General features: G+C 49.4%; 1 protein-coding gene across 5 annotated transcripts in view; it reads right to left on the reverse strand.

The window, feature by feature from the left end:
• Nucleotides 1-17,091, reverse strand: part of SLC35F5 (solute carrier family 35 member F5) — a 335,251-nt gene that overhangs the window by 165,270 nt on the left and 152,890 nt on the right. The window lies entirely within an intron of this gene.

Raw genomic sequence — 17,091 nt, forward strand, 5'->3', positions numbered from 1 at the left:
GTCTGCTGTAATGTGAGGAGACGACACTGACTATAGAGGAGATACAGGACCGCAGCACCATCTAATGGTAGAGTCTGTACTGATCACATCTGTACGTGCCGGAGAATGTCTGCTGTAATGTGAGGAGACGACACTGACTATAGAGGAGATACAGGACCGCAGCACCATCTAATGGTAGAGTCTGTACTGACCACATCTGTACGTGCCGGAGAATGTCTGCTGTAATGTGAGGAGACGACACTGACTATAGAGGAGATACAGGACCGCAGCACCATCTAATGGTAGAGTCTGTACTGATCACATCTGTACGTGCCGGAGAATGTCTGCTGTAATGTGAGGAGACGACACTGACTATAGAGGAGATACAGGACCACAGCGTCATCTAATGGTAGAGTCTGTACTGACCACATCTGTACGTGCCGGAGAATGTCTGCTGTAATGTGAGGAGACGACACTGACTATAGAGGAGATACAGGACCGCAGCGTCATCTAATGGTAGAGTCTGTACTGACCACATCTGTACGTGCCGGAGAATGTCTGCTGTAATGTGAGGAGACGACACTGACTATAGAGGAGATACAGGACCGCAGCACCATCTAATGGTAGAGTCTGTACTGACCACATCTGTACGTGCCGGAGAATGTCTGCTGTAATGTGAGGAGACCACACTGACTATAGAGGAGATACAGGACCGCAGCGTCATCTAATGGTAGAGTCTGTACTGACCACATCTGTACGTGCCGGAGAATGTCTGCTGTAATGTGAGGAGACGACACTGACTATAGAGGAGATACAGGACCGCAGCACCATCTAATGGTAGAGTCTGTACTGACCACATCTGTACGTGCCGGAGAATGTCTGCTGTAATGTGAGGAGACGACACTGACTATAGAGGAGATACAGGACCGCAGCGTCATCTAATGGTAGAGTCTGTACTGACCACATCTGTACGTGCCGGAGAATGTCTGCTGTAATGTGAGGAGACGACACTGACTATAGAGGAGATACAGGACCGCAGCGTCATCTAATGGTAGAGTCTGTACTGACCACATCTGTACGTGCCGGAGAATGTCTGCTGTAATGTGGGGAGACGACACTGACTATAGAGGAGATACAGGACCGCAGCACCATCTAATGGTAGAGTCTGCACTGACCACATCTGTACGTGCCGGAGAATGTCTGCTGTAATGTGAGGAGACGACACTGACTATAGAGGAGATACAGGACCGCAGCACCATCTAATGGTAGAGTCTGTACTGATCACATCTGTACGTGCCGGAGAATGTCTGCTGTAATGTGAGGAGACGACACTGACTATAGAGGAGATACAGGACCGCAGCGTCATCTAATGGTAGAGTCTGTACTGATCACATCTGTACGTGCCGGAGAATGTCTGCTGTAATGTGAGGAGACGACACTGACTATAGAGGAGATACAGGACCGCAGCGTCATCTAATGGTAGAGTCTGTACTGACCACATCTGTACGTGCCGGAGAATGTCTGCTGTAATGTGAGGAGACGACACTGACTATAGAGGAGATACAGGACCGCAGCACCATCTAATGGTAGAGTCTGTACTGACCACATCTGTACGTGCCGGAGAATGTCTGCTGTAATGTGAGGAGACGACACTGACTATAGAGGAGATACAGGACCACAGCGTCATCTAATGGTAGAGTCTGTACTGACCACATCTGTACGTGCCGGAGAATGTCTGCTGTAATGTGGGGAGACGACACTGACTATAGAGGAGATACAGGACCGCAGCGTCATCTAATGGTAGAGTCTGTACTGACCACATCTGTACGTGCCGGAGAATGTCTGCTGTAATGTGAGGAGACGACACTGACTATAGAGGAGATACAGGACCGCAGCGTCATCTAATGGTAGAGTCTGTACTGACCACATCTGTACGTGCCGGAGAATGTCTGCTGTAATGTGAGGAGACGACACTGACTATAGAGGAGATACAGGACCGCAGCGTCATCTAATGGTAGAGTCTGTACTGACCACATCTGTACGTGCCGGAGAATGTCTGCTGTAATGTGAGGAGACGACACTGACTATAGAGGAGATACAGGACCGCAGCGTCATCTAATGGTAGAGTCTGTACTGACCACATCTGTACGTGCCGGAGAATGTCTGCTGTAATGTGGGGAGACGGCACTGACTATAGAGGAGATACAGGACCGCAGCGTCATCTAATGGTAGAGTCTGTACTGACCACATCTGTACGTGCCGGAGAATGTCTGCTGTAATGTGGGGAGACGACACTGACTATAGAGGAGATACAGGACCGCAGCGTCATCTAATGGTAGAGTCTGTACTGACCACATCTGTACGTGCCGGAGAATGTCTGCTGTAATGTGAGGAGACGACACTGACTATAGAGGAGATACAGGACCGCAGCGTCATCTAATGGTAGAGTCTGTACTGACCACATCTGTACGTGCCGGAGAATGTCTGCTGTAATGTGGGGAGACGACACTGACTATAGAGGAGATACAGGACCGCAGCGTCATCTAATGGTAGAGTCTGCACTGACCACATCTGTACGTGCCGGAGAATGTATGCTGTAATGTGAGGAGACGACACTGACTATAGAGGAGATACAGGACCGCAGCGTCATCTAATGGTAGAGTCTGTACTGACCACATCTGTACGTGCCGGAGAATGTCTGCTGTAATGTGAGGAGACGACACTGACTATAGAGGAGATACAGGACCGCAGCGACATCTAATGGTAGAGTCTGCACTGACCACATCTGTACGTGCCGGAGAATGTCTGCTGTAATGTGGGGAGACGACACTGACTATAGAGGAGATACAGGACCGCAGCGTCATCTAATGGTAGAGTCTGTACTGACCACATCTGTACGTGCCGGAGAATGTCTGCTGTAATGTGAGGAGACGACACTGACTATAGAGGAGATACAGGACCGCAGCGTCATCTAATGGTAGAGTCTGTACTGACCACATCTGTACGTGCCGGAGAATGTCTGCTGTAATGTGAGGAGACGACACTGACTATAGAGGAGATACAGGACCGCAGCGCCATCTAATGGTAGAGTCTGTACTGACCACATCTGTACGTGCCGGAGAATGTCTGCTGTAATGTGAGGAGACGACACTGACTATAGAGGAGATACAGGACCGCAGCACCATCTAATGGTAGAGTCTGTACTGACCACATCTGTACGTGCCGGAGAATGTCTGCTGTAATGTGAGGAGACGACACTGACTATAGAGGAGATACAGGACCGCAGCACCATCTAATGGTAGAGTCTGTACTGACCACATCTGTACGTGCCGGAGAATGTCTGCTGTAATGTGAGGAGACGACACTGACTATAGAGGAGATACAGGACCGCAGCGTCATCTAATGGTAGAGTCTGTACTGACCACATCTGTACGTGCCGGAGAATGTCTGCTGTAATGTGGGGAGACGACACTGACTATAGAGGAGATACAGGACCGCAGCGCCATCTAATGGTAGAGTCTGTACTGATCACATCTGTACGTGCCGGAGAATGTCTGCTGTAATGTGGGGAGACGACACTGACTATAGAGGAGATACAGGACCGCAGCACCATCTAATGGTAGAGTCTGTACTGACTACATCTGTACGTGCCGGAGAATGTCTGCTGTAATGTGAGGAGACGACACTGACTATAGAGGAGATACAGGACCGCAGCGTCATCTAATGGTAGAGTCTGTACTGATCACATCTGTACGTGCCGGAGAATGTCTGCTGTAATGTGAGGAGACGACACTGACTATAGAGGAGATACAGGACCGCAGCGTCATCTAATGGTAGAGTCTGTACTGATCACATCTGTACGTGCCGGAGAATGTCTGCTGTAATGTGAGGAGACGACACTGACTATAGAGGAGATACAGGACCGCAGCACCATCTAATGGTAGAGTCTGTACTGACTACATCTGTACGTGCCGGAGAATGTCTGCTGTAATGTGAGGAGACGACACTGACTATAGAGGAGATACAGGACCGCAGCGTCATCTAATGGTAGAGTCTGTACTGATCACATCTGTACGTGCCGGAGAATGTCTGCTGTAATGTGAGGAGACGACACTGACTATAGAGGAGATACAGGACCGCAGCACCATCTAATGGTAGAGTCTGTACTGATCACATCTGTACGTGCCGGAGAATGTCTGCTGTAATGTGAGGAGACGACACTGACTATAGAGGAGATACAGGACCGCAGCGCCATCTAATGGTAGAGTCTGTACTGACCACATCTGTACGTGCCGGAGAATGTCTGCTGTAATGTGAGGAGACGACACTGACTATAGAGGAGATACAGGACCGCAGCACCATCTAATGGTAGAGTCTGTACTGACCACATCTGTACGTGCCGGAGAATGTCTGCTGTAATGTGAGGAGACGACACTGACTATAGAGGAGATACAGGACCGCAGCGTCATCTAATGGTAGAGTCTGTACTGACCACATCTGTACGTGCCGGAGAATGTCTGCTGTAATGTGAGGAGACGACACTGACTATAGAGGAGATACAGGACCGCAGCGCCATCTAATGGTAGAGTCTGTACTGATCACATCTGTACGTGCCGGAGAATGTCTGCTGTAATGTGGGGAGACGACACTGACTATAGAGGAGATACAGGACCGCAGCGTCATCTAATGGTAGAGTCTGTACTGATCACATCTGTACGTGCCGGAGAATGTCTGCTGTAATGTGAGGAGACGACACTGACTATAGAGGAGATACAGGACCGCAGCGTCATCTAATGGTAGAGTCTGCACTGATCACATCTGTACGTGCCGGAGAATGTCTGCTGTAATGTGGGGAGACGACACTGACTATAGAGGAGATACAGGACCGCAGCGTCATCTAATGGTAGAGTCTGTACTGATCACATCTGTACGTGCCGGAGAATGTCTGCTGTAATGTGAGGAGACGACACTGACTATAGAGGAGATACAGGACCGCAGCACCATCTAATGGTAGAGTCTGTACTGACCACATCTGTACGTGCCGGAGAATGTCTGCTGTAATGTGAGGAGACGACACTGACTATAGAGGAGATACAGGACCGCAGCGTCATCTAATGGTAGAGTCTGTACTGACCACATCTGTACGTGCCGGAGAATGTCTGCTGTAATGTGAGGAGATGACACTGACTATAGAGGAGATACAGGACCGCAGCACCATCTAATGGTAGAGTCTGTACTGATCACATCTGTACGTGCCGGAGAATGTCTGCTGTAATGTGAGGAGACGACACTGACTATAGAGGAGATACAGGACCGCAGCGTCATCTAATGGTAGAGTCTGTACTGACCACATCTGTACGTGCCGGAGAATGTCTGCTGTAATGTGAGGAGACGACACTGACTATAGAGGAGATACAGGACCGCAGCGTCATCTAATGGTAGAGTCTGTACTGACCACATCTGTACGTGCCGGAGAATGTCTGCTGTAATGTGAGGAGATGACACTGACTATAGAGGAGATACAGGACCGCAGCACCATCTAATGGTAGAGTCTGTACTGATCACATCTGTACGTGCCGGAGAATGTCTGCTGTAATGTGAGGAGACGACACTGACTATAGAGGAGATACAGGACCGCAGCACCATCTAATGGTAGAGTCTGTACTGACCACATCTGTACGTGCCGGAGAATGTCTGCTGTAATGTGAGGAGACGACACTGACTATAGAGGAGATACAGGACCGCAGCACCATCTAATGGTAGAGTCTGTACTGACCACATCTGTACGTGCCGGAGAATGTCTGCTGTAATGTGAGGAGACGACACTGACTATAGAGGAGATACAGGACCGCAGCACCATCTAATGGTAGAGTCTGTACTGACCACATCTGTACGTGCCGGAGAATGTCTGCTGTAATGTGAGGAGACGACACTGACTATAGAGGAGATACAGGACCGCAGCGTCATCTAATGGTAGAGTCTGTACTGATCACATCTGTACGTGCCGGAGAATGTCTGCTGTAATGTGAGGAGACGACACTGACTATAGAGGAGATACAGGACAGCAGCGTCATCTAATGGTAGAGTCTGTACTGACCACATCTGTACGTGCCGGAGAATGTCTGCTGTAATGTGGGGAGACGACACTGACTATAGAGGAGATACAGGACCGCAGCGCCATCTAATGGTAGAGTCTGTACTGATCACATCTGTACGTGCCGGAGAATGTCTGCTGTAATGTGGGGAGACGACACTGACTATAGAGGAGATACAGGACCGCAGCACCATCTAATGGTAGAGTCTGTACTGACTACATCTGTACGTGCCGGAGAATGTCTGCTGTAATGTGAGGAGACGACACTGACTATAGAGGAGATACAGGACCGCAGCACCATCTAATGGTAGAGTCTGTACTGATCACATCTGTACGTGCCGGAGAATGTCTGCTGTAATGTGAGGAGACGACACTGACTATAGAGGAGATACAGGACCGCAGCGCCATCTAATGGTAGAGTCTGTACTGACCACATCTGTACGTGCCGGAGAATGTCTGCTGTAATGTGAGGAGACGACACTGACTATAGAGGAGATACAGGACCGCAGCACCATCTAATGGTAGAGTCTGTACTGACCACATCTGTACGTGCCGGAGAATGTCTGCTGTAATGTGAGGAGACGACACTGACTATAGAGGAGATACAGGACCGCAGCGCCATCTAATGGTAGAGTCTGTACTGATCACATCTGTACGTGCCGGAGAATGTCTGCTGTAATGTGGGGAGACGACACTGACTATAGAGGAGATACAGGACCGCAGCGTCATCTAATGGTAGAGTCTGTACTGATCACATCTGTACGTGCCGGAGAATGTCTGCTGTAATGTGAGGAGACGACACTGACTATAGAGGAGATACAGGACCGCAGCGTCATCTAATGGTAGAGTCTGCACTGATCACATCTGTACGTGCCGGAGAATGTCTGCTGTAATGTGGGGAGACGACACTGACTATAGAGGAGATACAGGACCGCAGCGTCATCTAATGGTAGAGTCTGTACTGATCACATCTGTACGTGCCGGAGAATGTCTGCTGTAATGTGAGGAGACGACACTGACTATAGAGGAGATACAGGACCGCAGCACCATCTAATGGTAGAGTCTGTACTGACCACATCTGTACGTGCCGGAGAATGTCTGCTGTAATGTGAGGAGACGACACTGACTATAGAGGAGATACAGGACCGCAGCGTCATCTAATGGTAGAGTCTGTACTGACCACATCTGTACGTGCCGGAGAATGTCTGCTGTAATGTGAGGAGATGACACTGACTATAGAGGAGATACAGGACCGCAGCACCATCTAATGGTAGAGTCTGTACTGATCACATCTGTACGTGCCGGAGAATGTCTGCTGTAATGTGAGGAGACGACACTGACTATAGAGGAGATACAGGACCGCAGCGTCATCTAATGGTAGAGTCTGTACTGATCACATCTGTACGTGCCGGAGAATGTCTGCTGTAATGTGAGGAGACGACACTGACTATAGAGGAGATACAGGACCGCAGCACCATCTAATGGTAGAGTCTGTACTGACCACATCTGTACGTGCCGGAGAATGTCTGCTGTAATGTGAGGAGACGACACTGACTATAGAGGAGATACAGGACCGCAGCGTCATCTAATGGTAGAGTCTGTACTGACCACATCTGTACGTGCCGGAGAATGTCTGCTGTAATGTGAGGAGACGACACTGACTATAGAGGAGATACAGGACCGCAGCGTCATCTAATGGTAGAGTCTGTACTGATCACATCTGTACGTGCCGGAGAATGTCTGCTGTAATGTGAGGAGACGACACTGACTATAGAGGAGATACAGGACCGCAGCGTCATCTAATGGTAGAGTCTGTACTGATCACATCTGTACGTGCCGGAGAATGTCTGCTGTAATGTGAGGAGACGACACTGACTATAGAGGAGATACAGGACCGCAGCGTCATCTAATGGTAGAGTCTGTACTGACCACATCTGTACGTGCCGGAGAATGTCTGCTGTAATGTGAGGAGACGACACTGACTATAGAGGAGATACAGGACCGCAGCGCCATCTAATGGTAGAGTCTGTACTGACCACATCTGTACGTGCCGGAGAATGTCTGCTGTAATGTGAGGAGATGACACTGACTATAGAGGAGATACAGGACCGCAGCGCCATCTAATGGTAGAGTCTGTACTGACCACATCTGTACGTGCCGGAGAATGTCTGCTGTAATGTGAGGAGACTACACTGACTATAGAGGAGATACAGGACCGCAGCGTCATCTAATGGTAGAGTCTGTACTGACCACATCTGTACGTGCCGGAGAATGTCTGCTGTAATGTGAGGAGACGACACTGACTATAGAGGAGATACAGGACCGCAGCGTCATCTAATGGTAGAGTCTGTACTGATCACATCTGTACGTGCCGGAGAATGTCTGCTGTAATGTGGGGAGACGACACTGACTATAGAGGAGATACAGGACCGCAGCGTCATCTAATGGTAGAGTCTGTACTGATCACATCTGTACGTGCCGGAGAATGTCTGCTGTAATGTGAGGAGACGACACTGACTATAGAGGAGATACAGGACCGCAGCGTCATCTAATGGTAGAGTCTGTACTGATCACATCTGTACGTGCCGGAGAATGTCTGCTGTAATGTGGGGAGACGACACTGACTATAGAGGAGATACAGGACCGCAGCGTCATCTAATGGTAGAGTCTGTACTGATCACATCTGTACGTGCCGGAGAATGTCTGCTGTAATGTGGGGAGACGACACTGACTATAGAGGAGATACAGGACCGCAGCGTCATCTAATGGTAGAGTCTGTACTGACCACATCTGTACGTGCCGGAGAATGTCTGCTGTAATGTGAGGAGACGACACTGACTATAGAGGAGATACAGGACCGCAGCGTCATCTAATGGTAGAGTCTGTACTGACCACATCTGTACGTGCTGGAGAATGTCTGCTGTAATGTGGGGAGACCACACTGACTATAGAGGAGATACAGGACCGCAGCGCCATCTAATGGTAGAGTCTGTACTGACCACATCTGTACGTGCCGGAGAATGTCTGCTGTAATGTGAGGAGACGACACTGACTATAGAGGAGATACAGGACCGCAGCACCATCTAATGGTAGAGTCTGTACTGATCACATCTGTACGTGCCGGAGAATGTCTGCTGTAATGTGAGGAGACGACACTGACTATAGAGGAGATACAGGACCGCAGCGCCATCTAATGGTAGAGTCTGTACTGATCACATCTGTACGTGCCGGAGAATGTCTGCTGTAATGTGGGGAGACGACACTGACTATAGAGGAGATACAGGACTGCAGCGTCATCTAATGGTAGAGTCTGTACTGATCACATCTGTACGTGCCGGAGAATGTCTGCTGTAATGTGGGGAGACGACACTGACTATAGAGGAGATACAGGACCGCAGCGTCATCTAATGGTAGAGTCTGCACTGATCACATCTGTACGTGCCGGAGAATGTCTGCTGTAATGTGAGGAGACGACACTGACTATAGAGGAGATACAGGACCGCAGCGTCATCTAATGGTAGAGTCTGTACTGACCACATCTGTACGTGCCGGAGAATGTCTGCTGTAATGTGGGGAGACGACACTGACTATAGAGGAGATACAGGACCGCAGCGCCATCTAATGGTAGAGTCTGTACTGATCACATCTGTACGTGCCGGAGAATGTCTGCTGTAATGTGAGGAGACGACACTGACTATAGAGGAGATACAGGACCGCAGCACCATCTAATGGTAGAGTCTGTACTGACCACATCTGTACGTGCCGGAGAATGTCTGCTGTAATGTGAGGAGACGACACTGACTATAGAGGAGATACAGGACCGCAGCGTCATCTAATGGTAGAATCTGTACTGATCACATCTGTACGTGCCGGAGAATGTCTGCTGTAATGTGAGGAGACGACACTGACTATAGAGGAGATACAGGACCGCAGCGTCATCTAATGGTAGAGTCTGTACTGACCACATCTGTACGTGCCGGAGAATGTCTGCTGTAATGTGAGGAGACGACACTGACTATAGAGGAGATACAGGACAGCAGCGTCATCTAATGGTAGAGTCTGTACTGACCACATCTGTACGTGCCGGAGAATGTCTGCTGTAATGTGAGGAGACGACACTGACTATAGAGGAGATACAGGACCGCAGCGCCATCTAATGGTAGAGTCTGTACTGACCACATCTGTACGTGCCGGAGAATGTCTGCTGTAATGTGAGGAGACGACACTGACTATAGAGGAGATACAGGACCGCAGCGTCATCTAATGGTAGAGTCTGTACTGACCACATCTGTACGTGCCGGAGAATGTCTGCTGTAATGTGAGGAGACGACACTGACTATAGAGGAGATACAGGACAGCAGCGTCATCTAATGGTAGAGTCTGTACTGACCACATCTGTACGTGCCGGAGAATGTCTGCTGTAATGTGAGGAGACGACACTGACTATAGAGGAGATACAGGACCGCAGCGCCATCTAATGGTAGAGTCTGTACTGACCACATCTGTACGTGCCGGAGAATGTCTGCTGTAATGTGAGGAGACGACACTGACTATAGAGGAGATACAGGACCGCAGCACCATCTAATGGTAGAGTCTGTACTGACCACATCTGTACGTGCCGGAGAATGTCTGCTGTAATGTGAGGAGACGACACTGACTATAGAGGAGATACAGGACCGCAGCACCATCTAATGGTAGAGTCTGTACTGACCACATCTGTACGTGCCGGAGAATGTCTGCTGTAATGTGGGGAGACGACACTGACTATAGAGGAGATACAGGACCGCAGCGTCATCTAATGGTAGAGTCTGCACTGATCACATCTGTACGTGCCGGAGAATGTCTGCTGTAATGTGAGGAGACGACACTGACTATAGAGGAGATACAGGACCGCAGCACCATCTAATGGTAGAGTCTGTACTGACCACATCTGTACGTGCCGGAGAATGTCTGCTGTAATGTGAGGAGACGACACTGACTATAGAGGAGATACAGGACCGCAGCGTCATCTAATGGTAGAGTCTGTACTGACCACATCTGTACGTGCCGGAGAATGTCTGCTGTAATGTGAGGAGACGACACTGACTATAGAGGAGATACAGGACCGCAGCACCATCTAATGGTAGAGTCTGTACTGACCACATCTGTACGTGCCGGAGAATGTCTGCTGTAATGTGAGGAGACGACACTGACTATAGAGGAGATACAGGACCGCAGCGTCATCTAATGGTAGAATCTGTACTGATCACATCTGTACGTGCCGGAGAATGTCTGCTGTAATGTGAGGAGACGACACTGACTATAGAGGAGATACAGGACCGCAGCGTCATCTAATGGTAGAGTCTGTACTGACCACATCTGTACGTGCCGGAGAATGTCTGCTGTAATGTGAGGAGACGACACTGACTATAGAGGAGATACAGGACCGCAGCGTCATCTAATGGTAGAGTCTGTACTGACCACATCTGTACGTGCCGGAGAATGTCTGCTGTAATGTGAGGAGACGACACTGACTATAGAGGAGATACAGGACCGCAGCGCCATCTAATGGTAGAGTCTGTACTGACCACATCTGTACGTGCCGGAGAATGTCTGCTGTAATGTGAGGAGACGACACTGACTATAGAGGAGATACAGGACCGCAGCACCATCTAATGGTAGAGTCTGTACTGATCACATCTGTACGTGCCGGAGAATGTCTGCTGTAATGTGAGGAGACGACACTGACTATAGAGGAGATACAGGACCGCAGCACCATCTAATGGTAGAGTCTGTACTGATCACATCTGTACGTGCCGGAGAATGTCTGCTGTAATGTGAGGAGACGACACTGACTATAGAGGAGATACAGGACCGCAGCGTCATCTAATGGTAGAGTCTGTACTGACCACATCTGTACGTGCCGGAGAATGTCTGCTGTAATGTGGGGAGACGACACTGACTATAGAGGAGATACAGGACCGCAGCGCCATCTAATGGTAGAGTCTGTACTGATCACATCTGTACGTGCCGGAGAATGTCTGCTGTAATGTGAGGAGACGACACTGACTATAGAGGAGATACAGGACAGCAGCGTCATCTAATGGTAGAGTCTGTACTGACCACATCTGTACGTGCCGGAGAATGTCTGCTGTAATGTGAGGAGACGACACTGACTATAGAGGAGATACAGGACCGCAGCGTCATCTAATGGTAGAGTCTGTACTGATCACATCTGTACGTGCCGGAGAATGTCTGCTGTAATGTGGGGAGACGACACTGACTATAGAGGAGATACAGGACCGCAGCGTCATCTAATGGTAGAGTCTGTACTGATCACATCTGTACGTGCCGGAGAATGTCTGCTGTAATGTGAGGAGACGACACTGACTATAGAGGAGATACAGGACCGCAGCACCATCTAATGGTAGAGTCTGTACTGACCACATCTGTACGTGCCGGAGAATGTCTGCTGTAATGTGAGGAGACGACACTGACTATAGAGGAGATACAGGACCGCAGCGTCATCTAATGGTAGAGTCTGTACTGACCACATCTGTACGTGCCGGAGAATGTCTGCTGTAATGTGAGGAGACGACACTGACTATAGAGGAGATACAGGACCGCAGCGTCATCTAATGGTAGAGTCTGTACTGATCACATCTGTACGTGCCGGAGAATGTCTGCTGTAATGTGAGGAGACGACACTGACTATAGAGGAGATACAGGACCGCAGCGCCATCTAATGGTAGAGTCTGTACTGACCACATCTGTACGTGCCGGAGAATGTCTGCTGTAATGTGAGGAGACGACACTGACTATAGAGGAGATACAGGACAGCAGCGTCATCTAATGGTAGAGTCTGTACTGATCACATCTGTACGTGCCGGAGAATGTCTGCTGTAATGTGGGGAGACGACACTGACTATAGAGGAGATACAGGACCGCAGCGTCATCTAATGGTAGAGTCTGTACTGATCACATCTGTACGTGCCGGAGAATGTCTGCTGTAATGTGAGGAGACGACACTGACTATAGAGGAGATACAGGCCCGCAGCGTCATCTAATGGTAGAGTCTGTACTGATCACATCTGTACGTGCCGGAGAATGTCTGCTGTAATGTGAGGAGACGACACTGACTATAGAGGAGATACAGGACCGCAGTGTCATCTAATGGTAGAGTCTGTACTGATCACATCTGTACGTGCCGGAGAATGTCTGCTGTAATGTGAGGAGACGACACTGACTATAGAGGAGATACAGGACCGCAGCACCATCTAATGGTAGAGTCTGCACTGACCACATCTGTACGTGCCGGAGAATGTCTGCTGTAATGTGAGGAGACGACACTGACTATAGAGGAGATACAGGACCGCAGCGTCATCTAATGGTAGAGTCTGTACTGACCACATCTGTACGTGCCGGAGAATGTCTGCTGTAATGTGAGGAGACGACACTGACTATAGAGGAGATACAGGACCGCAGCGCCATCTAATGGTAGAGTCTGTACTGACCACATCTGTACGTGCCGGAGAATGTCTGCTGTAATGTGAGGAGACGACACTGACTATAGAGGAGATACAGGACCGCAGCACCATCTAATGGTAGAGTCTGTACTGACCACATCTGTACGTGCCGGAGAATGTCTGCTGTAATGTGAGGAGACGACACTGACTATAGAGGAGATACAGGACCGCAGCGTCATCTAATGGTAGAGTCTGTACTGACCACATCTGTACGTGCCGGAGAATGTCTGCTGTAATGTGAGGAGATGACACTGACTATAGAGGAGATACAGGACCGCAGCGTCATCTAATGGTAGAGTCTGTACTGACCACATCTGTACGTGCCGGAGAATGTCTGCTGTAATGTGAGGAGATGACACTGACTATAGAGGAGATACAGGACCGCAGCGTCATCTAATGGTAGAGTCTGTACTGATCACATCTGTACGTGCCGGAGAATGTCTGCTGTAATGTGAGGAGACGACACTGACTATAGAGGAGATACAGGACCGCAGCGCCATCTAATGGAAGAGTCTGTACTGACCACATCTGTACGTGCCGGAGAATGTCTGCTGTAATGTGAGGAGATGACACTGACTATAGAGGAGATACAGGACCGCAGCGTCATCTAATGGTAGAGTCTGTACTGACCACATCTGTACGTGCCGGAGAATGTCTGCTGTAATGTGAGGAGACGACACTGACTATAGAGGAGATACAGGACCGCAGCGTCATCTAATGGTAGAGTCTGTACTGATCACATCTGTACGTGCCGGAGAATGTCTGCTGTAATGTGGGGAGACGACACTGACTATAGAGGAGATACAGGACCGCAGCGTCATCTAATGGTAGAGTCTGTACTGATCACATCTGTACGTGCCGGAGAATGTCTGCTGTAATGTGAGGAGACGACACTGACTATAGAGGAGATACAGGACCGCAGCACCATCTAATGGTAGAGTCTGTACTGACCACATCTGTACGTGCCGGAGAATGTCTGCTGTAATGTGAGGAGACGACACTGACTATAGAGGAGATACAGGACCGCAGCACCATCTAATGGTAGAGTCTGTACTGACCACATCTGTACGTGCCGGAGAATGTCTGCTGTAATGTGAGGAGACGACACTGACTATAGAGGAGATACAGGACCGCAGCACCATCTAATGGTAGAGTCTGTACTGACCACATCTGTACGTGCCGGAGAATGTCTGCTGTAATGTGGGGAGACGACACTGACTATAGAGGAGATACAGGACCGCAGCACCATCTAATGGTAGAGTCTGTACTGATCACATCTGTACGTGCCGGAGAATGTCTGCTGTAATGTGGGGAGACGACACTGACTATAGAGGAGATACAGGACCGCAGCGTCATCTAATGGTAGAGTCTGTACTGACCACATCTGTACGTGCCGGAGAATGTCTGCTGTAATGTGGGGAGACGACACTGACTATAGAGGAGATACAGGACCGCAGCACCATCTAATGGTAGAGTCTGTACTGATCACATCTGTACGTGCCGGAGAATGTCTGCTGTAATGTGAGGAGACGACACTGACTATAGAGGAGATACAGGACCGCAGCACCATCTAATGGTAGAGTCTGTACTGACCACATCTGTACGTGCCGGAGAATGTCTGCTGTAATGTGAGGAGACGACACTGACTATAGAGGAGATACAGGACCGCAGCGCCATCTAATGGTAGAGTCTGTACTGATCACATCTGTACGTGCCGGAGAATGTCTGCTGTAATGTGAGGAGACGACACTGACTATAGAGGAGATACAGGACCGCAGCACCATCTAATGGTAGAGTCTGTACTGATCACATCTGTACGTGCCGGAGAATGTCTGCTGTAATGTGAGGAGACGACACTGACTATAGAGGAGATACAGGACCGCAGCGTCATCTAATGGTAGAGTCTGTACTGACCACATCTGTACGTGCCGGAGAATGTCTGCTGTAATGTGAGGAGACGACACTGACTATACAGGAGATACAGGACCGCAGCACCATCTAATGGTAGAGTCTGTACTGATCACATCTGTACGTGCCGGAGAATGTCTGCTGTAATGTGAGGAGACGACACTGACTATAGAGGAGATACAGGACCGCAGCGTCATCTAATGGTAGAGTCTGTACTGACCACATCTGTACGTGCCGGAGAATGTCTGCTGTAATGTGAGGAGACGACACTGACTATAGAGGAGATACAGGACCGCAGCGTCATCTAATGGTAGAGTCTGTACTGATCACATCTGTACGTGCCGGAGAATGTCTGCTGTAATGTGAGGAGACGACACTGACTATAGAGGAGATACAGGACCGCAGCGTCATCTAATGGTAGAGTCTGTACTGACCACATCTGTACGTGCCGGAGAATGTCTGCTGTAATGTGAGGAGACGACACTGACTATAGAGGAGATACAGGACCGCAGCGTCATCTAATGGTAGAGTCTGTACTGATCACATCTGTACGTGCCGGAGAATGTCTGCTGTAATGTGAGGAGACGACACTGACTATAGAGGAGATACAGGACCGCAGCACCATCTAATGGTAGAGTCTGTACTGATCACATCTGTACGTGCCGGAGAATGTCTGCTGTAATGTGAGGAGACGACACTGACTATAGAGGAGATACAGGACCGCAGCGTCATCTAATGGTAGAGTCTGTACTGACCACATCTGTACGTGCCGGAGAATGTCTGCTGTAATGTGAGGAGACGACACTGACTATAGAGGAGATACAGGACCGCAGCGTCATCTAATGGTAGAGTCTGTACTGATCACATCTGTACGTGCCGGAGAATGTCTGCTGTAATGTGAGGAGACGACACTGACTATAGAGGAGATACAGGACCGCAGCGTCATCTAATGGTAGAGTCTGTACTGACCACATCTGTACGTGCCGGAGAATGTCTGCTGTAATGTGAGGAGACGACACTGACTATAGAGGAGATACAGGACCGCAGCGTCATCTAATGGTAGAGTCTGTACTGATCACATCTGTACGTGCCGGAGAATGTCTGCTGTAATGTGAGGAGACGACACTGACTATAGAGGAGATACAGGACCGCAGCACCATCTAATGGTAGAGTCTGTACTGATCACATCTGTACGTGCCGGAGAATGTCTGCTGTAATGTGAGGAGACGACACTGACTATAGAGGAGATACAGGACCGCAGCGTCATCTAATGGTAGAGTCTGTACTGACCACATCTGTACGTGCCGGAGAATGTCTGCTGTAATGTGAGGAGACGACACTGACTATAGAGGAGATACAGGACCGCAGCGTCATCTAATGGTAGAATCTGTACTGATCACATCTGTACGTGCCGGAGAATGTCTGCTGTAATGTGAGGAGACGACACTGACTATAGAGGAGATACAGGACCGCAGCGTCATCTAATGGTAGAATCTGTACTGATCACATCTGTACGTGCCGGAGAATGTCTGCTGTAATGTGAGGAGACGACACTGACTATAGAGGAGATACAGGACCGCAGCGTCATCTAATGGTAGAGTCTGC

The sequence above is a fragment of the Ranitomeya variabilis genome, chromosome 7 (assembly GCF_051348905.1).
Source record: "Ranitomeya variabilis isolate aRanVar5 chromosome 7, aRanVar5.hap1, whole genome shotgun sequence".
Lineage (NCBI taxonomy): Eukaryota > Metazoa > Chordata > Amphibia > Anura > Dendrobatidae > Ranitomeya > Ranitomeya variabilis.